At 42.2% G+C, this 22,871-nt stretch overlaps 1 protein-coding gene and 1 long non-coding RNA gene across 2 annotated transcripts in view; one reads left to right on the forward strand and one right to left on the reverse strand.

The window, feature by feature from the left end:
- Nucleotides 1–22,871, forward strand: part of C4H1orf21 (chromosome 4 C1orf21 homolog) — a 153,608-nt gene that overhangs the window by 93,773 nt on the left and 36,964 nt on the right. The gene's annotated exons all lie outside the window — the stretch shown is intronic.
- LOC136649641 (uncharacterized) overlaps nucleotides 19,350–22,871 on the reverse strand; it is a 36,811-nt gene continuing 33,289 nt past the window's right edge. The window contains exon 3 of the long non-coding RNA XR_010794415.1: nucleotides 19,350–19,571. This is a non-coding gene — a long non-coding RNA (uncharacterized lncRNA). The remainder of the gene's footprint in view (nucleotides 19,572–22,871) is intronic.

Genomic DNA, 22,871 nt, shown 5'->3' on the forward strand with positions numbered 1-22,871 from the left:
TAAGTAGGTGAAATTTCCAAGTTCAGGAACAGGAATGTAGCCAAGTAAAAGTAGGTGGGGAGCGGTTATTAGGCAGGGCTGCTGCTCTTATGCTCCGCTTCTGAACTTCCAGATGTCCAGTATCTATTTGAACACTATGGGGAGACAGGATGCTGGACTATATGAAACACAGGTAGTTTTTCATAGACTGTGTTTCACTTGTGTAGTACAGATGATAGAGATTAATAGTGTTTCATAGTAATCACAAATATAAATCTGGCAAAAAAAGATCTCAGATAAAATTTTTCTTTCTCAGATTCTAGAGATGTGTAACTGCTGGCCACTCTGAAACAGCCTCCCCCCACCTCACAAATTAGTGTTGTGATAGCACTGCTCCTGTGCTGTAATACTGGGTTACCGTATTTTTCGCTCCATAAGACGCACTTTTCCCCCCAAAAAAAGTGGGGGGCAAAGTGCGTGCGTCTTATGGAGCGAATACTGCAAAAAAAAAAAAAAAAAACTCCGGCCCCGCCCCCTGCCCGCTCTGCTCGGCTCTGCTTCCCAGGAAAGTGTGGGTGGGGTGGCAGTCTTGCTGAGCAAGCCGGCGTGTCCACTCAGAAGTAAGTCTCAGCATCACTGGGGCTCACTCCCAGGAAAGCGTGGGTGGGGTGGCAGTCTTGCTGAGCAAGCCCGCGTGTCTACTCAGAAGTAAGTCTCAGCATCACTGGGGGTCACTCCCAGGAAAGCTTGGGTTGGGGTGGCAGTCTTGCTGAGCAAGCCCGCGCGTCTACTTAGAAGTAAGTCTCAGCATCACTGGGGGTCACTCCCAGGAAAGCTTGGGTTGGGGTGGCAGTCTTGCTGAGCAAGCCCGCGCGTCTACTCAGAAGTAAGTCTCAGCATCACTGGGGCTCACTCCCAGGAAAGCTTGGGTTGGGGTGGCAGTCTTGCTGAGCAAGCCCGCGCGTCTACTCAGAAGTAAGTCTCAGCATCACTGGGGCTCACTCCCAGGAAAGCTTGGGTTGGGGTGGCAGTCTTGCTGAGCAAGCCCGCGCGTCTACTCAGAAGTAAGTCTCAGCGTCACTGGGGCTCACTCCCAGGAAAGCTTGGGTTGGGGTGGCAGTCTTGCTGAGCAAGCCCGCGCGTCTACTCAGAAGTAAGTCTCAGCATCACTGGGGCTCACTCCCAGGAAAGCTTGGGTTGGGGTGGCAGTCTTGCTGAGCAAGCCCGCGCGTCTACTCAGAAGTAAGTCTCAGCATCACTGGGGCTCACTCCCAGGAAAGCTTGGGTTGGGGTGGCAGTCTTGCTGAGCAAGCCCGCGCGTCTACTCAGAAGTAAGTCTCAGCGTCACTGGGGCTCACTCCCAGGAAAGCTTGGGTTGGGGTGGCAGTCTCACTGCCCAATCCTGTGCATGCCTACTCTGAAGTAAGTCCCTTTAGAGTCAGGGGGGCTTACTCCCAGGAAAGCCTCTCTCCGCCCCCCAAACCTGGAGCATCACATCCTTTCTCCCCCCCAAGCCTGGAGCATCACAGCTTCTCTCTTCCCCCCCCCCCAAGCCTAGAGCATCACAGACTCTTCCCTCCCCCCAAGCCTAGAGCATCACAACTTCTCTGTAACACAAACACTTTCCCCCTCTCTCACACACATAGGCTGCCCCCTTCACTTACACACACAGATGCTCTGCCCCCCCCACTCACACAGCAGGAGAGGGGCACTTTCACTCACCTCATCCAGCATCTGAATGTAAGCCCCCACCCCATCACAAAGAAAAAACTGTCTCCTTGGTCAGAATGCCAGTGTTTGCTTATTGCACAAGCCCCAGGTAAGGCTCGGTTCTCAACATAAATCCAGAGGTTTGTTGTGTCTTGAGAATTCAAGTTGTGGTTGGACTTTTCACTTGTTCATTTATATTGGAATCACGGAAGAACTGGTGAGGAGGTAGATGTGGTGTCAGCAGTGGCCCCTTTAAGAGTAAGGCCTGGGCATCCAGCAGAGTGTGCTGCACAGTTGCAGCCACTGGAAGGCAATAGGGCCCTCAGGGATATAAGGAGTACCTTAGGCAGAAAGGGTTTGTGGGTTTTGAAGGAGTGCAGGTTGGAGAGGAGACTGACTGGGTTTATTGAATTTGGAATCTGACTGTGAATTGTGATTGGACTTGGATACCCTGACGGATTTGACTAACCTACCTGGAACCTGACCTTGGACTGTAATTTGGCTTACTGGCTCTGGACTCTGATTTGGTAACTCTGATTGATGGGACTGATTTACTTGGCATCTGTGGACTGGAACTGGACTCACTTTTGCTTGCTGCACTGGTGAGTTGCACAAGGGGGACTGATCAGCCTTAAGCAGGCAGGAGGCCCAGTGGATAGGAATTTGGCAGAACATCATTGTAGCAGAAAGATAATGTGATCCCCTATTTGTGTGCACCTGCTTTTGTGAGCTTCATAAATTCTGACTCTAGCGATGATGAGTTCTTGGTGTTTCCAGAAAACTAGAGTACTCAAACCTTTAAGTCTCTCCATTTGTTAATGACAGTGATAATGGTTCTTAATGCCACTGTTGACTGCTGTTCACTTTACATGGTTCAAATGTTATTCTGTTATAGTTTATTAAATATTTTATTACACTATTTGGTTCAGAATATTTTTTTCCTTGTTTTCCTCCTCTAAGAACGAGGTGCGTCTTATGGTCAGGTGCATCTTATGGAGCGAAAAATACGGTATGTAGCCTGGGGGCAGTGCTAACATTGCCCCCCCCACTTGGCATATTGTTTGAGAGAGAAGGACAATTCATTAGTCCACTGTATCCCACCACACACTAAAGTTCCTCACCACTATGCAGCTGTTTTATGCTCAGTTGCTTCTCTTTTCTGTGAATGACATAAAAATTCACAGAATTCTGAAAAGAATTCATAATTCTTTTTATCTTTAAAACCTCTTTTTTTTAAAAAATTTTCAGAAGAGAATTCAGGTTCTGAAAAACTACCAACTGCCAGCTGTTCAAATATTTATTGAAGTGATTGTAACTACTCTGAACAGGTTACTTAAGGCCATGTCTGTGCTGGGAGCAGGCAATCTTTGTACCCACATTCAAATGATACCATCTCAACAATGTAACTTCTTGAAGGAGTTAGCAACACCTTTGCTGAAGGTGTTTGTTTTTAAACAAGCAGGGTTATTGTAGATAGGGTGATTCTCCAGTTATATAATCCCATTAATCCTCACTGGTGAAAGTATTCATTGTTTTATTTTGTCAACCATGCATTAAGTTCACAAAATTGCCATCGTAACATTCCATTTAACATTTATAATAGGACTGGTTTAATTGGAGTACTAATGGCATTTCTATGTAAAATGTTACCCTGGTGAAAGGTAAAACAAGATTGATAGTCTATTCATGTAATTTAGCATTTGCCTTTCCCAGTGAGGCCATGCTGGTTCGTTGTGTAAAACTCTCATGTGGATTTTGGTTTTTAAAACCTAAAATGATCGTGTAAATGGTCTGTATTTGATAACTTTTTTTCAATATTCAGGCTTTATTTGGAAAATGAATTCTAAATTACATGTGCATTTGATTTTCTGTCACTTTTAAGTGGTAAGTGATAGCTCCAGACAACCATTATGATCACAGCAGTACATTTTGGTTTGAGATGTAGGTCTGGTTCAGGCATTTGGTCCCAAGGTAAAACTCTAAATATTGAGGGTATCTGTCCTGAAACCGGGGATCATGCATAGTTGGTACCACACAAATTTTATCAGCAATATCTGGAAGATCACATGTTCCTCTTACGGGAGGAGAGATCGTGCATATTGTGCAGACTGCACATACATTCAAATGTGCACTTGATTGCCTAGTTCACAACTGGTCATTGAAATGGTGCTTGGTACACACTCTCCCAAGGATGCAGGTAGGATAGCACCTTTGGGACAGGCAACCATTTATTTATTTTATTTTCTCTGTACCCACTTTGAACTTTTTTTTTAAATGAAAAGCAGTATATAAATATACGTATAATAACTGAATGTCTTGACTAGGTTCCTATTGTAGAATTTGGGCTCAACTGGATGTACCTGGAATAGCATAACGTGATACAAGATGGAGGTTATTGTTTTATCAATAGCACGCTGCAGAACTATGTTGGGCTTGGGCTGCAGTATTTTGCCCCCACCATGGCTTTGGTCCCAATCATGCAAGCTTTCTTCTCTCCCTGACCAATATACCATTTTCAGTGTGGGGTAAATGTCCATTAAAAGCTAGTGGAAGTCTTCCCCCCCCCCAGCCCCGCATGGGGGAAGGTGAAATTTGGATCAAAAGTTTGGTAGGGGTAAAGTTCCTACCCCCCCAAGCATGCCATTGACTGATAAAATGAGCTCCTCATTGCACCACGAATACAGAAGTGTCTGGTTGTTCCTTTTAAACAGGGGCTTTAGTTCCAATATGAAGACGTTGTGTGGTACGGTTTTTTAAACAGCCTAAAACGCTCATCAGCAGGAAGAATTCTTGAAATGGTCTCTAGTGTATTCCTTCCTGTCATCACCTTAAGATTTGAAGCAGCCTCCGAACTGTAGTCTTAAACCTAACACATTTTGCTACTGGAATAAATCATGTATTCAGTACAAGGTAGTCTTGTACAGAATATGTGTTCTAGATACAGTGGGCATGCAATTTGACTGCTTTTTCAAAATGAGAAATTTTTTAAAATTGTGTCTTTGCATTGCCTCTGCTAACATTAATTCTCTGATGGCATAAATCCTATTCTTTCTGCTTTGGCATCAGAGCTGGAAAGGTAATGACTGCTTTTTCATGGTAGATGCAGGGTGCCCTGAAATTGCAGCAGCTGATTTCTAATATCTTTGCTTTAAACAGATAGCATTATTTTTTGCCAGTGTTTTAAAAGTCTTCCAAAGAGCAAAGATTTCCTGATGGCTGAGTTGAGCTGAGCTTACAAACAGTAATACATGCGGGACTGAACTGCACCACTTTGTGCTGCATAAGTGGTAGCAAATTAGGATCCTGGTCCTTGCCCTTACCCAACAAGGAGAGTAGAGATTGGAGAAGCAATGACTGAAGAATCTTCAATTCTTTGCAGTGACAGCATTAGTGACAGCTTTGATGAACAGGGTGCATCAGGAAGACCAAAATTCCAGTGAAGGGAAAAGTCAACAAAGGGAAAACTTCAGGAAATTGGAAGAGAATCTGAAGACAAACAAATGAGGAGTGATCAGGCATCTATTCCTCACAAATTAAGTCACCCTATATTACAAGAAGAAGTGTGATGGCCTCTGTTTGAGTTAAGGCATCTGCTGCTTTTGACATTTTCTGCGGTCCATATGTCTAGATTTTTTAACCTTTTTTCCGTGATGTTTGATTGTCACAAACTGACAGTGTGAGTAATCATGCTTTCCCCAATTAGTTCACAAAAGGACTTGCTTAGGGCTGTTCTGATGTGGGTAGGGAACAGAAGGGATTCCAGCTGAACCAGCTGTGGTAGGTTTTGCTAGACAGCACCCTTTGCTAGCAGGGACAGTGCAGTTCCATGTATCTAGTCCTGAAAAGGGATGCAATGGTGGTGGCATTTCAGTATGCATGTACAGCTGTCCAGCCCATAGCCAAATGTTTGAGCATGGAACTCCCAACAGTTCACGCGGTGGTGCATTCAGAACCAGCAATTTCTTCACTGGCTGTAGATAATTCTGGCACAGTGAAATATCTCGGGCTACAGTGAGCAAGCAAATGGAAGCCTTGGGCTTTTTATCCAGTGCTTGTTTTGTAGCACTGTTTACTCCAAAATAGTTGATACCAGATCTGAATTGAAATTTGAGAGCTGAGAAAGTTGTGCTCACTAGAATGCAAACCTAAATACAGCCATTTGGAAGCTAACTTACTAACCCAGTGATTCTCAGCTGTGAAGCAGTCTCCACCACCACTACCACCAGAGTACGTGTTGTGCAATACATAGAACAACTGGAGTGTGATGTATGCTGAGTTCCAAGGAGGGAGAAGATCCTCCAAGAGATAGATCCAGAGACAGTTGCAGCTGTTGCTCTGCTTAACATGGGCACTTTCTCTGGGGCAGGGAACATATGTGAGCTTCTGATTTTAGCATCCCCTCTCAGTCCTGCACCCTTCCCTACCTGGCTGGTTTTTGGAGGGAATTGGAAATGCCTTTTTTCTAACCTTTGAATGTCAGGCAGCTGTATGTGTGAGAAGGTGACCATCAGTGAGTTCCATTCAGTAAAGATGTAGCAGATTTGAATCCTTGTGAAGGTTGCTCCTTGCTTCTTTTTGCAATGTTTCTGATAATGCCTCAGGTTATTTAATGCCTCAGGTTATGCACTACATGAAGCTGAGCTGTTGCATTTCCTTTGTGTTCTGAATTCATTGCAGGGGTTGGGGATGGCAGATGGCCAGTAACTACAAGGTGAAAAATCAAGTGGGATGGTGGAGCCATTGAAAAGTATGTATTGCAACAGCCAAGAGCAGTATGGAACAAATATATGGAGAATAGTCATTGCTCTTCAACATTAAAATCAAGGTTTTTTGGAAATGGTATAGGCAGCATTGGTGAAGAGAAGAATCAAGTGTGCCTCCTTTTAGAAACTCAGGTTATTTTGTAAGTGAACATGAGGAAAAGTGAGGGTGGAGGTACGTGAGGATGGAGGAACTTAGCTTGGGGACAGAGTATGTATAGTGTATGGAGGATAGGCTCCCACAGGGATCCATGGTATTGGCACCTGATTTGTAGGTGTTTTCACTGAAACAAAGAAATGTTTCTCATTCAATATAATATCACTACCAGTTCAGTAATGTCATGCTGTGATATAGCTGTACCTATTAATTAACTTCTGGCATATGTTGGTGGTTGCCTCAAATTGTGCTTGACCCTACACCGGTGGTTCTCAAACTGGTGGGTCACGACCCACCAGTTCAAGTAAAGGGTCCTCTGCCCCTTTAAGGAGCGGGGGAAGCAGAGAGGCATTGTTGCAATCCCCAAGATCATGTTGCTGACGAGGGCGCTTTCACTTACTTTTACTTAGGTAGGGCTGCTAGAGGATCCAGGAGGTGCAGGTAATCCCATGCAGCCCTCAGCAGGGCTCCCCCATGCTTGGAATGTTGCAAAATAAGCAAGCGCAAAGCCCCTTAGCAACGTGATCCTGGGGATTGCATTGCTGCCTTCCCCCCTCTCCTGCAAAGACTTATTTAGGGAGTAAATCTCCCTAAAAGTTTGAGAACCGCTACCCTACACAGTTGTAACCTGCTTCTGTTCTATACATATTTAGTTTATGGCATGTTTAAATATGGTTTACTCATACCTGATCAAGTTCAGGCAGGTTTTCATTTTCTGGTTGTGAATCTATAGCCATGTATGTTTTGGTTCTGTATAATTGCCATCTTAGTTGTTCAATATTTATCACTGTGTTATGTTGAAACAATTTTATACTGTTTTTAATGTTTCTAGAGCTGTTTCAGAATTTTATGCCAGTACAGTACTTTTCAAAGGCACCTTTTATTTATAAAAAGATGAAACAGTTTTCCAATAGTAGCTTTTGCCTCTTTAAAAAAAAAATTATATATATTAGTGTTTGGTAACAGTTTGCAGAGAGCTTGCTTTCTCTAGATGCAAACGGACTGTATGTCTAAACTGTCACTTCTGTTAGGTACCTGCTGCCGATAATATTAGACCCCTGTCACAGAGAAGCAGCGTATATTTCTTTTTTGGATAATTGGAAAAAGGATATTTTGAGAAGCAGCTTTGTAGCACTATTTTTTTTCCTGAACTGTCTGATGTATTTTTGCTTCTGCGAATGACCACTCAAATTTTTTTGATTGCTTATTCTCGTAATTGTCTCTTCTTAACAGCTGAGAAGTCTGCAAGAAAAGTTGCTTAATAGAATGTTTGCAAAAGGGAGTTGGGATGCTGAGTCTTGTTCAGCTTCTATAGTGGCTACGCCATTTTTATGGCCATGTCAGAAGTAACTGATGAGGGACAGTGGCATGGAGTTCTGCACCACATGAGAGCTCTTGTGAATGTTTTCCCATTTTATCTGCCTGTTTTGTTGCTCACTTTTGTATTCAGGCTTACAAGATTCTTAGCAAAAGATAAATGAATATTGCAAAAAGACAAATGAATTGAACATGAAGTTGTCTGCTGAGTCTGTCTAATTCATTGTTATCTCCATTGACTGTCCATTTTCAGGGTTTTAGATAAAGGTCTTTCCCAGGCTTACATGGAAATGGGAGGAACAGAAGCAGGGACTTTCTCCATGCAAAGTTGTGATTAATGACTAAACTTTGGTCCTGTCTTCTACATATGTAGAGGACATCATATTTAAGATGTGATCTACCATGCTTCTTTTGCACAGTTCAGTTTTTAATGCACCTGATTCTGTAAGTTGTTGCTTTTAATCGTTCATCCAGTAAATGTATCCCTTAAGATGCTTATAGGACTGCTTAAGTTCTCACCACACACACTGTGTGCGCGGGTACAGGACTCTGTGAAGAGAGAGATTAGTGTGATGTGGGCTATACTTGTGGTGAGCTAGCAGCATTCTTTGTGGTCATGGCGGCACTCTGCTTTATCTCTCTCATTCTAAGGTGATTCCACCACTCCATCTGCCTAAGAGTAGGCATTTGGATGAGGCACTTAGCTTCTGGAATACTGAAGACCTTGGGACATAAGTTGCCCACAAAAGGGATTGATCACTAGGGAGGAGATAGAGTTGGAAGAAGGAAAGGCTGACTGAGGCTGTCCTCTGCCTCATCAGTTGGGGCAGATGAGCCACAGGGGTGTGATCCTGTAACATTTTTGTGCCTTCCTCTCTTATCAGATTAACTAGCAGGTTTTTCAGAACCATAAGTGAAAGTGGGGGACCTTTATGATCCATTACAGGCTCCCCTCTACTTCCCTCCCCACCTGATATTGGCTTAAAACTACTAAGGTTGGTTACTTACTTTACCTTACGAATTGTACGTGACAAAGGTGTGTTTGACATGTAGCTTTTTCAAAGGAACAGAAGTAAAAAAATGATGTCCTCCTTCCTGGCTGCACTTTTACTTGTACTCTTTAATTTGCTTAGGATCAAAGGTTTAGTTGAGGGAGACCTGGGGGGAGAGTGGAACTCTGAGACGTCTCCTTCAGCAGGAGTGGAGATGTCATCCATGGGAGCCCTCAGGTGCTGAACTTTTTCAAAGAATCTTACCCAGTAAGAAATATCGGGTCCTGCAGGAGGCAACTTGAGAACTTTGTAAATGGCATATGTTAATATTAACATATCTTTCCCAAGGGCTGACAGTATGTCGATCATGTTACAATTAAGAATATGATCCTATGCAGATTTACCTGGGTATAAGTACTGTAGAACACTGTGAGACTAACTTCTGGATAATTATTATAGGTTAGCACTCGAACTTTTCTTTGGGATATTTTTTTCAATTTTTACAATTTTTACATGTTTTTACATTGTTTACATATTTTACATTGTTGCATCCTACTCTAAGAGTTTGAGATGAAACAGTTTCATCTTAGTCTTAGTGGGACATAGGACATCGCTCCACTTTTACTTTCACAGCTGAGGGCAGCCCTGCAGAAGGTCACACCGGGCTCCCCGCACTCCGGGGGGGGGGGGGCTGCAGGAGGCTTGAGTAAGTGCACCCAAGCCCCTGCAGCCCCCTGAGCATCATGATCTTGGGGATCGCGCCACTGCCTCCTCCCTGCCTCCAGGCTGCCCCGCTCCTTAAGGAGGTAGAGGCCAGGGCCCACAGGCTGGGGCGTTGCGACGCCCCACTCTGAAAAGCCCTGGATTAAAGCTTTTGTAATGCTAACATCAGAATCTTTAAAAAGTCAGTTTAAAACTTTGTTGAAAACAGTTGCATTTGTCCAAAGGAAAATGTGAATCTTACTGACTAGGATAGTGATTCCCTAATTGTGGATCAGTAGCCCACGTCCACCTGTTGGAGAGGTATCTTTTCTGTGAACCATAAGACTGCTGCCAGTGGATTTAAGAGATGGTGCAGACAGATAGGTTTGTACAAAATGTTTTGTTTTAAATATTGGAACCATCCCAAACTAGAGAATTGTTCTTGGGACCCCGCAGATAAATTATTTATCTTAAAACATTTATACCTCATTATTTCCCCTTTGTTACAAGGTTCCCAAGGTAGCCAACAACAGTCATCAAAACCATTATAATGCTTGTTTTTGTATTTTTTAAAATTACTATTAAGATACTTATAGCATTATTGGTTCACACAAATTACTAGCCCACCTGCCTATGCATATCAGTGTAGGTAATTTATAGCACACCAACAGCCTAGGAAAAACTCAGCATTGTTTGCCTGGAGCAGTTCTTCCTTGCCATTCGTGGGCAGACAATTAGAAGCCTGCTTTATTCCTAATTACATTTTGCAAGCACAGATTGTAAATGCAAGCAGCAACATGGATGACCTGGGCGTTCAAGTCAATTGACTGTTGGACTTGACCAACCTCAGTTCACTTTCAGAGTTCTCAGCATCTAATGCCTATATGAAGTTTACCTGCAATCGTGTTGCTCCCATAGGAAAGGAGTCAGAAGTAGTAGAAGTGTTTTGGCATTGTACTGTAATTTAGAAACGGTTTTAATACAATATTTATGTTACTGCCTGTTTTCCTTCTCAGGCATGTTTCCTTCTATCGTAAGGTTGGAATAGCAAAAGAGGAGGAAATGGGACTTCAGTCTGAAGCACTCTCATGTATTAGCTGACACAGCATGATTCTGATAAAGCTCTCAAAACTTGTAGATAAGATATTGCATGGGATCAGCACAAATGTGGTGTGTGTGTGTTGGGGAGGGAGGGAACAGTTGCAACATTAGTGGGATTCCAGAGCTATAGTCTGGTCACCAATTGAACACAGCATGTGCAGAACAACCAATGCAAGGTATTTCAGCTAGGTAAAGTGTGTTCATGTTATGCTCAATATCCTTGTATCCTGTCTGATTCCCCCCTTTTCCTCACAGCAACTCACGTCAGAGTAAGTAAGTCTGAGAGATGATGGCAGATCCAGTGTACTTCATGACTGACAATTTGAACATGAACCTTATCCAGCAATCCAGTGAGTTTAGGGATCATTATGACACTATTTAGTATGATGTTGAGGCTTTTGTAAGTTCTGTTTGACATGCATGAGACATTTTAAGGCAACTTCTTGCTATACAATAAACTGGAGATTGTTTTGTTGATTTAGGGGTTTTTTTGGCCACTTTTCTATCTTTTTTTTAATATAGAGCAACACACAGTAACAATCGTTTGCATTGCTATTTGCATAGAATTAACTGCAGGAAAACTTATTCTGTAACTGATGCTGAATGTTTTAATCCTCTCTTTCTAGCAGTACATATTTCCCTCCCTCCCTCCCTCCCTCTTTCTTTCTCTCTTTCTCTCTCTCTTTCTCTCTTTCTCTCTCTCTTTCTCTCTCTCTTTCTCTCTTTTTCTCTCTCTTTCTCTTTCTCTCTTTCTCCCTTTCTCTCTTTCTCTCTCTCATTCTTTCTTTGTGATGACAGAGAGAGAATTTGGAGAAACTAAAATGTTGTGTTTATACCTAGGAATGAAATGTTTCAGAGTAGATAAATTTTGGTATAGTAGAGATCACAAAGTTTCTTGAGTTAGCAAATGTTGATATGAATTATCCGAATCTTTTTTTTTTTTTTAACTTCTTGCTTTTGGATAAATTCTTTCTGTGCAAAGTATAGCATCTTGAACTTGACAGTATATTTTTCCCATATAGTTGAGTGGGTTGGCATCTTTCTCCATTCTGAGTTATAGGATTGTGTGCTACAATGCATTTAAATGACTGAAGGGGTCTCGGAGTGAAAGGAGAAGAAAGAGCCTCTAACCATCAGTTATGTCAAGAGCTGGGTTTCTGTAAACAGTTCTTTAAAAGTCCTCGGTCTTTGAATTTCATAAGCAAGCTATATTTCCAAATTTTATAAACACAGTTTACCACCTCCATATATCAGAGTTGCTTTCCCAAACAGGGCTGGGTAATGGAAAAAGTCTGTGTTCCAAATTGTGGGTGGTGGTACATACAGAGAATCATCTGTGCTGCAACGTAAGAGACAGAATTTAGTAGGTTGGATTTGTATAGATCTGTTATACAAGGAGGTTTCTTTCAAGGCAAATATTTTAGCATGTTCATCTTGTTTAAAGTAAAATCAATGAAGAGTAATTTCTGTTCCTTCAGACATGCAGAGCAAACATTAACTCTGTCCTGCTAGCTGCTGAGATCTCTAATGTTTAATCAGGACTCGGAAGTCAGATTGTTATTAAAGAAGGTAATGAACTTTTATAACCCTAACAAAACAGTAATTTCCATGTGTCTTTGCTCGATTCTCAAATTTCGTCCCAACTGGGAATGTTCGGTGGAGATAATAGACATTTCAGACAATCAATCTTTTGCAAATATTCCGATAATGGGAAAAGAAATGGACTCTTATGTGATTGTAGGGTTTATGTACATTTTCTGGAGCTAAGAATCATCTTCCTGGTGTTCAAGGCCTTCCAGAGCCGGATCCAACATAAGGATGTTCTAGTGTACGTACTCAATGTCTTTACAAAGGCCCATGTGAACAGGGAGAGAAGAATAAGGTCCCTGTCACTTCACAGATTGGTGAGCAAGCTGTTCAGTTGTGCAGAGAACCACCTGCAGTTCAAAAGAGCAGAACATATCACAGATGAATCCAGTGTGACACTGGATTAACTCAGCCAACAGGTCCTGAATCCATCCAGTTTGGCAGTTGAACCCAACAGTGTTCTGGTTGTTCTGCAACCACTTTTGGATGTTCTACATGGACCCATTTGCATCACCAGGGAGCCAACATGTTGTGAGCTTCTTTCTGCAGTTTTAGTCAGACTGCGCATGCAGAATGGATGCACTGCTTCAGTAGTGTCCCTCAGGGACACTGTATGCCTTTCCCCACTTTCATTTGATTCCCAAAGTACTTTGATAGATCAGAGAGTAGTGGGTGGAAGTGGACCTCATTGTGCTACACTGGTCGAAGAAACCATAGTTGATGGACCTCGTCAAAGTGTCATCACAACCACCATGGTACCTACCTCTCTGGAAATTTATCTCTCTGTTGACTGAGGCATAAATTCTGCACCACTTACCAGACATATTATAGCTCACTGAGTGGAGGTTTAGCAGTGGTATAGGTCCATCTAAGGCTGATCAGAGGCAGCTACCACTATACTATTGTACAGAAGGAAGTTGTATAACTGGATATATAACATCACCTAGCAGATCTTCTAATGGAACTGAATGAAACAAACCTCCAGATACTCAATGCTTTTTTTAAAGCTCCTTCAGGATGGCCTGGATAAGTGGTTGAGCACTACTTAATGTGAGGTCTCAACCATTGCCAGCATTTTAGGCCATACTAAGGGTAGAGCCTTATATGATTATCCACATACCTGGAGATTTCTCAAGGGCATCCAGATCTCTCTGGAACCCACTCCAATTTATAGGTGTTTTTTCCCCCCTGGTATCTCAGCCTGGTCTTTGGAGCCTTGAAAAAACCTCCCTTTGAACCATGGTGACCCATGGGCAATCTGGAGGTTGACCCTAAAGACTTTTTGCAGTAGGCATCACTTTGGCTTTCAGAATGTTGAAGTTTGATGCCTTGTTGGTGACCAGGAAATTGTGCTTCTTTTATGTTGACAGGATAGTGCTTAGGACCCTAAGTGCTCTTTATTCCCCAAGTTAATTCAATTTTTCATCATTCTGAGGGAATTGCTTTGCCTTATCACTGCCAGATAAATTCTGGAGAATGGGACCTGACATATCCTGGATGTTACTTGTGCCCTTAGTTACATTTGTCCCATACTAAGTATTATATACTGGTGTCTCTTCTGTATTTTTTTTTAAGACTGTGAGCCCTTTTAGGATGGGGAACCATTTACTGATTTATTTTACTATGTAAACCATTTTGTGAACTACTCTTGTTGAAAAACTGTATATAAATATTCTTAATAATAATATTGCCTAAATTTGTACAGAGGTAATGCAAAGCCTTAAGGTGATTTGAATATTTTGTTGTACATTTTATGTTTTTTGTTTACTACTGAAAAACCAGCAGAGCAGTTATTTAGGCTAGCATGAGTTTGCAGTGGAGTTCTTAGTACAGTACAAGCAGGAACTTGCATGCAAACGCTCAGCATTATGATTTTTGAGTGATGCTAAAGGTGAAGTGATAACTAGATATAAGTAGGTAGAAAATTTCTGGTTTGATTAAACCCGTATATGTTTTCCCAACACATAATTCTTACTGGTTCTGTTAGCATGTCCCATGTGTGCTTCTCCAGATGTTAAGATATTCAAATGAAACCCTACACTGGGTGTTGGCAAGGTGGGTGCAGACAAAGAGAAGGAGTCACTAGACTGTATTGTTTGCCTTTGGGAAGTCCTTGTGTAGAAAAGGTAGTCTAACTGGTTTGCTGGAGAGGTTGAGGAAGTGATTATTTAATGTTTGGAAGAGCATTTGTACCATCTGCAGCCTGCTAATAGTACTGAAGCTTGCTAATAGTTTTTGAGATGCAAAGGCCTCTCTTAATATCCATTATGTTAAAATGGTTATGATTTATTGTTTCATTTAACATTTTACAGTTGTAAGCCACCATGAAAACTGATAACAATAACAAATTGGTGTAAATGACTGGAATGTGACAAACTTTGTGAGAGCTCATATAGTGGTGTATCCAAGAGACTGAGCTACTAAGGGCTCAATCCTGAGGTGCCCATGGGCCTGCGTATGTCCCTTGCGCTGGCCCAGGAGGGTCGCAAATGTGCCGTAAGGCATGTTTGCACCTCTTCAGGAGGCAGCTGGGCTGGTGCTCAGAGGCATGCTGGCCTGCAGAGAGTGACACAAGCCTCCACGATGGCTTCCTCAGCGAGCCTTGCATTGGCCCTGCTGGGCTGTCACAAGCCTCTGGGGTGGGCGGGGGGGAGGAGGCAAGAGGCAGGCATTCCTGGATGGGGGGAGGGTGGGCAGTGGGCGGCCCCAGGGGCGGGTGGGGGGGAGCGGGAGGCAGAGCTAGGATCCAGCACTTATGCTGGATCCCAACCTTCATTCCCAGGGAGTTTGGAGCAACGTGAAGCTGCTCAGATCTCCTTGGACTTGCGCCACCTCAAGTCCGAGGAGACGCTTTGGGGCAAAGGCACCTTACCTGGGGGTAAGGGGGAAAGTTTCCCCTTACCTCTGGCTGAGCTGCCTTGGGCCCCTATCCTGTGCTGGATACAGTGCAAGCCTCTTGGTTTGCCTGTTCCAGTGCAGGGAAGGATTGTGCCCACAGTTAGATATTTCTGGTCTGAACCTAAAGTGGCTTCAGTGAAGCCTTTCCCTCTTCCTTCTATAGTCCCCCATTGTGACATGACACTAACAATATTGTTACATCTTTAGTTATCATTGTATGGATTACAAGAAAATGATTCGTGCTGAAGGACTTTGTATCGTTAGATTTTGTAGCCAGAATGTACTGTTATCCAGTGATATGCATTAGCACACCTGTATTTGTATTAAAACATGCATGTTCAAGAAATCTTTGACCATTGGCTCATGGGGCACCCCAGAGAAGATTGGCATCCACAGAATATGAGAAACAGATGCAAACACAATTATATGTATTGGGGGGGGGGGGGAGTTAAGATTACAGACAGAGGGAGAGAGATCAAGAGTGAGAATGCAATTAAGTAGACATTATGATTCAAGAGATTATATTCAGAGGAAAACTGCCTATTAAAAATGATATTAGACCCAACAAAGCACCACTTCTAGGGAAAGTCACAGAGGGAGGGACAGGTAAAACAAATAATGTTGCTTAGTTCTTAGTAGAGAAGGGGGAGAGTGGAGATGTAAAGTAGAGAGATACTGACATTTTATGCAGATTGTTTACCTAGGGGCAAACGAGTCTTTGGGATAGTAAGGCTCTAGGGTGTCTAAGGGAGGGATCAAGGAATTCTGTGACTGGGTGTGGAGAAAGCAGGAGCCCAAAGCAGGATGTGCCTGTGGCTTGGCTCACCTTAACAAAGAAACAACCTTTAAAACATGGTGTGAGCTCACCAGTGGGTTGTCGGTTCACTATACTGCTTGCTCACATACATACAATGCTCTTTACCAATGCCTCACATCCCCAGAAGGAGGATCAATCCAAAAATAAAACTAAAAGGGCCTTAGATGTCTTACTGAATAGTTTAAGAGGTATCTAAGAACGGCTGGAGGAAAATCTCAGGGCTCCCATTCTGACCGGTTTCAATATAGTCCTAGAGCATAAACTCTAGAGCAGTGGTTCTCAAACTTCAGTCTCTTGAGCCCTCTATGTTGCTAAATGAAGACTCGGAACCCCACCAGTGCACACATGGAGACTCAAGGATCCCGTGCACTGGAGTACTGTGGAGTGGCATAGCACCAAGCAGATGGTGGCCACTTATAGTGTGCTCATGGGAGTCCTTGAAGAGGTCTAAGGGAGTACCAGCTCTCCCAGAAGCACACTTTGAGAAATGCTGCTCTAGAGGAACAGGAGGAAAGAATAGCAAGCTGCACTTCCAGTGGGTTGTGTGAAGGAAACTGCAAGGTAGGGAGAAAGGCCAGTCATCAGGGTTACCTCTCCCTAATCTGCTAAAGCAGTTTTTTTTTTTGGCACACTGGAGCACAGAGCTGGGGTGGGAATCTCAAGCTAGGTAGCAATGATCCAGCCAATTTTAGAAATGAGCCCAAAGTAATGAAGCTCAGATGAGAGGCAAACATGAGTCTCAAAGCTGAGTTTAACAGACAAACCTAGCAGGCATTCAAGAAACATATGTAGTATAGTGACTTATTTGGGGGGAAAGTAGCAAAATGCTTATCGTATAGGAATAAGTAATGCTTGCTTGGCTGCTAGTGCTACTGTAGAGGCTTTGGATAGCAGATAGATTGTGGTGGGGAAGGGTGAGATAAAGAGAGGAGGGGAGAGATGGAAGCAAGAGAAGGGGAGAAAGCAAAGCAACAAAGTATGTTAGGAGGCAAGTGACTTTCCTAGGTGCCAAGGTTGGCATGGGAATTTATGTGGAGCTGGTGAGCTGGAAGTGTGTCACACAGCACAATAGGTGTGTGTCTCTCAGGCGCTAAAATTGAGCAAGAAGGAGAATGAACAATTTGGTGACTTCTGGTCTGTCTCTTTATAAGATTTTTTTTTTTAGCAAAGAGGAAGTAACATCTTCTGAGCCAGCAGAGACTAATTACTGCTTTCCTTTGACCCCCCCCCCCCCGTGTGATTGTATACCACCAGTTCCTCAGGGTTGGTTCAGCTTCTTTGTGCCCAAGAAAGATAATTGATTTAAACATTGAGGAGATAGCGGAGATCTACGACCTTTCAAAAGGGACCTGGTTACTGTCCTGTAAGGAAATTTGCATTAGGATCAAGTTTGGTGGAAGCTTGAGTTTGTTTTTTTGGTGGCCTAAGTAGACTTATTTGTCTTGAGTTTCAGAATACCTCTTATGTTTTTGCCGTGCCTGCAAGTCCAGATAACAAAACCAAGTAAGTATGGTCACTTCTGGAAATTTCCACTGAGGGTGGATGGCAAATGGACAGGAATGAGGCACAGGGTAAAGGTGTCCTTTTGAGTTTGGCTTGAGTTTGATACCTTCTAGCATCAATTTTGGACAAAAGGCACATCTGCTTTGGGTTCCTTACATTTCTAGTAGTGATGCTTAACCAAAGGTATGTTTCAGAGACACACCAAAACAAATAGGGATGCTAGGTAACGGTTCATGTATACATGTGACATAAAGCCTAGGTAGAATGGTCAGAACTAAACTTTAGTACCTAAGATGACAATATTTCTGACTCTGCAACATTTCATCCGTGATCATAGTGAACTTGACGTATTCTTGTAAAACCTGTCTAGACTGGAACTAAATGGAATAGCAACTGATTGCTGTTGAAAATAACAGCCCTATTTTTAAGTTTCCCTTCCTATCTTCCTAATGTGAAGAAAAAATATCAGGTGACATCTTTCACATGGCCTAATAATGCCACATTTTGCACTTTCTTAGCTATGCATAATGGAAAGAGAACATAAGAAGAGCCTTGCTGGATCAGACCAAGGCCCATCTAGTCCAGCTTTCAGTATTCACAGTGGCCCATCAGATGCCTTTGGCAGATCATAAGACAACAAGATACCTGTATCCTTTTGCCACTCTCTTGCATCTGGCATTAAGTGATACTCTACCTCTAAAACCTGAATTTGCCATCATTGCTGGTAAACTGTGATGGATGTTACCTCCATAAATGTATCCAATCCCCTTTTAAAGGCCTCTGGGATAAGTGCCAAAACCACATCCTGTGGCAAAGAGTTCCATAGATTAATTGCATGCTGGGTAAAGAACTGTTTCCTTTTGCCTTTTCTGACTCTCCTGCCAGTCAATTTTAGTGGATGTCCCCTTGTTCTGGTGTTGTGCAAGAGGGTAAAGAACTTCCGTCTATCCATCCCATGCATGTCTCAATCACGTCGCGCCAGGTGCATTCTTTCTAGACTGAAGAGCCCCAAACACTGTAGCTTTCCTACAGTGGGAGGTGCTTGTTTTGGTTGCTCTCTTCTGCACCTTTTCCCAGGTCCACTATATCCTTTTTGAGATGTGGCGACCAGAATTGTATATATACCGTAATACTCCAGCTGTGTCCTTACCACATCTGAGGAAGGAGAATTTGACACAAGGTGGTTGTTTTCAGTGGCAGCCCTATGTTTCTTGTCACATCAGCTTCTGACCTTAGGCAACCTCCCCTTCTAAAATATTTTCTCCGACAGATTCATTTATCTCCATTTACCTGTGAACTTGGTGACCTGTTGTGTAAGCCAGGCACTTTAAGGGACAGTATGTCAGCAGTGTTGTCAGTGTGTAGCTCTTTTAATTATTTGAGGTTGTTTACTTCAGGCTTCCAGCTGCTTGTCAGGTACACTTTTTGTTTCCTGCTTTAGGGATGTGTTTAAAAATAAATTGCACATACTGGTAGAGACACATCAACTCTAAGCCATACTCTCTAATGATGCTGCCCCATAAATTTTCAGAAGATTGATAGGATGAATCCAAACATAAAGTTGATAGACCATACATAAGTAGACTACTGGTATGTTGCAAGTTGAGAACAAGTCTTCTCATAATACCTATTAACTTATTTTATTGATTTCGGTGTGTAAATGAACATACTCTGATATATGAAATGAAAAGAGGTTTATAGAATAATTTGAACAGCTCCAGCAAACCTATCCATAAAACACCATTGTAATAAAAGCACAGCAAATTTACTATAAAGCACCAATGGAATGGCTAGTTAAAAGTTTTTTAATTAAAATAACGCAGCCATCTAAAACAAAACAAAACTGTTGAAAAAGCTTTTCAAACAAACTAGGACTTTTTTTACGGAAAACTGCCAGCAAGGGGGACTCTCTCACCCCACAGTGGGGAGCGCTGTTCCATAGCTTAGCTGCTGCTGTGATGATATGCAGGTTTTGGAGAGATACAGAACAGTCTTGGGAAACTAGGAGGTTGATATGGAAGGTGGCACTCGGTAAGGTTATGCAGACTCTATATAACGAAAAACATTAAATGTCAGTGTCCAAATGCAGTGTCCACCATTGCGTGTCAACTATCAAATACTGAAATAAAATATTATTGGATGTCTCACACAGGAAATAAATATGCAGTGAACAGCTGATACCAAGACATCAGAATTATAGAGGAGATTCTGGGGGCAGATTCCCCCCCCCCGGTGCTTAGCTGCTCTCTGCTTCTCTTCAGCAGCATGAATGTTCCTTTTTATTATCTCAATTGTGTTCTGGGATCAGTGAACCCATTGCCTTTCTTTCTTGGAAATTGAATTTGTGACATAATGTGTGTATACCTTGGGCCATCTAACTCAGTATTGTCTGTGCTGACCCGTTGTGATTCTCCAGACAATGGTCTTTCCAGCCTTCCTGAAGATTGCACCTGGGATCTTCTGTATGCCAAGCATGTGCTCTGTCCCTCTCTGTTCATGGACAGTTTTTCTTGCTTTGTTGGGGTCGAAGAGGTCTTGGTAAGCCTTTGTATAGCTAGGCATAGATCAGGAATCTTTAGTTATAACAGTATTTGCAATATGTGTCCGAACTTTCTTGCCTGGAATTGTAAATACAGTGCAGCAAGGATTGTGTGTGTTCAATTTTATCCTTCTATATTCTGAACCATGAAGTCAGGTCTGTCAAAATTTTGTGAGCTGCTTTTCCCAGTGATGTGGGAGCAAGATTGTGGTCGTCTTATCTCTGAGCCCACATGGACATAACATTTGCATAGAGCTTGGGCATGATATTAATGTGTGCAGGCCCAAACTATGTTGACAGTCTCCAAACATTATGTGGAATAATCACGATGCATTTCAGACCCGTGCTTGTTGGATGGTGCATATATGCCATATGCCGATATTATGTCCATCAAAGCTAGCAGGCCAGGGGCATGACAGATATGACCAATGAGCAGTGAAGGTGACTGCAGTCCTGCTACTCACTCTGCTTAGGTTCTGTAGACTTCGAATTCATCAGAAGTGACCCTCAGTGTTGCCATAGCTCTTTTTCAGTTTTCGAGTTGTGAGATCTTCTAATGCAGCTAGGTCTGCTTGGTGAGGTCAATTATGGATACTCCTAGCAAAATCTATTCATTTCCCAATGACTATGTAACTAAAAAAATCACACATCTTTATAATTCTGTCATAAATATATATTGCGTGTTGCTGTGAAAATAATATGGCCAACTCCATTTTTCATAGAACACAGGGATTATTGCTGTCCTTTTACCCTCTGCCATCTGTTCCACACTGCTACAATTCATTTTTGCTCCTCTTTTCTATTGGTGTTCCTTCTTTTTTGGCACATCCATCCTGGAGCTGGATTGCCTCTCTGAAGGTGTTTGACATTTTGGCTGTGCTTTCTGATGTATGAGTGAGTTACCTTGAAGAGAAAACTACCTTCTTATCATGCTTTGGAACTCATTTTCAGTGTAGCTTAAAATTCCCTTTTTTCTACGTAAAGACTGTCTCTGTGCAGGAAAAAGTACTAAGCTGATCTGCTATGTGGATGCCCAAGTCTAGTTAACAAAGAGCTTAGTCCAACCAATGAGAAGTCATATTTCCAAGCCTGTTACTGAGTGAAGGGGGTCTGTGGTTTGATATCTATGAAGGAAAGGTAAGAAGGTTCTGGCAGTTAACCCTCCCAGCGGATGTGCTTTGCTTCTGCTGTGGACACTTTAACTCATGTGTAAGTAGTGGGGCATGATGGGCATTGAACCTAAACAAGATTCATCATCTTGAAAGTGGAGACAGCCATGAATTGATAAATTACATGGCATTAGGCATGCAGGTTACAAACAGAACAAATCCAGTTCCACCTTCCATCACCTGAAAAAACCGATGAAAGGTTTGCTGTTTGGGGGGATGGATTTAAACATCATAAGACTTTTCTAATGTACGTACATTCCTCTCTAAGCTCCTTCTTATAGTGTCTTAACCATTTTCAGGTTCTCCTGTATATCATTGCTGAGAGTAATAACTTCATTTTTTGTGTCCCTTCTATCATAATCTCTGGTCAAACCAATTTCATTGGTTTTAATCATAATGAAAGAAACTGAAAGTAAACCAGTCTTGCTGTGGTAGAGGTATATATTTTGATGTGGCTGTAACAGACACGTTATGGATAATATCCATGATGATCAAGACTCTCACAGAATGCTTGAGCAGTGCTAGAGTTATAATTAGAATGTGAACGAGTGAATGCCTCTCTGTGCATGTGCTTGTGTGCTTTCTCTTATGTGTGAATGTATTTATTTGAAGGATTTATAATCTACTTTTCAATTTTAATTGTATTTTCAAAGCTGCATATATGTTTAAACCATCACATAAAAACTTGATGGCTGGAAGCAAAGCCACATTGAAGCGCAACAAAAAGTGCTAAAAGTAATAAAATAACAGATAAAATAGCAAGTAGCACTACATAAGCTTCCAACTGATAATAAAAATAACTGTTCGTGCGTTTAAAAAAGAAAGCAAGCTCAGGCAAATAAAAGATCTTGACACCTCAATGTTAACAAAGGAGGTACCAGGTAAGCCACTTCACCAAAGATATTCCATAAATAGGACTTCATCACTGAAAAGGTTTCTCCCCAGTCTAATATTAGATTGTTACTAGCCCTGTCTAGAGAGAGTGATGCTTGACATCCTGTCCAATCAATTTCTGCATTCTCTTAACTTGCACTGAACTTGGGGAAGAGGCTGTGCTTCCAGAGCAAACCAGTGTCTCCACCCACCCATTGCAGTAAGTCTGAACCCCCTCCTCTGTTGTATTGGCACAGTCGCAAAACATATCAGTACAATTAATGGTATTATGCAAATCATAATAGGAGTTTTTTTTTGTTTTTCTTTCTGATAAAACATTAGATCTGGTTAACTTTTTTAGTAGGGGTATTTTGAATTTCAGAAATGCTGTTTGTGACTGGTACTTACTGTAAATCCAATAAGAGGTTGCTGTTTCGATCAGAAGTAAAGCTTTCGGAAATGTTTTGGTTACATTTCTGCTAATTGAAATGTTTAGAGGCATACCTCACTTATATGGCAGGTTAGGTTCCAGACCATCACAGTAAAGTGAATATTGCCATAAAGCAAATCACAGGCTTTTTTCACTTACTTTTCACTTGTAAAAATTGCCAGAATACGATGCTGAGACCGCAGGGGGTAAACATACTGTAAACAAACTGTACACGCGTAACAAAATGGTGCAGGCTGACTTGTTTGATTCAGCACAGACTCGGCTGATCACCACCATAAGACCAAGCCAAGCACTGAAAATAATAAAAATGAATAGA

Source organism: Tiliqua scincoides, chromosome 4 (assembly GCF_035046505.1).
Source record: "Tiliqua scincoides isolate rTilSci1 chromosome 4, rTilSci1.hap2, whole genome shotgun sequence".
Classification (NCBI taxonomy): Eukaryota; Metazoa; Chordata; class Lepidosauria; order Squamata; family Scincidae; genus Tiliqua; species Tiliqua scincoides.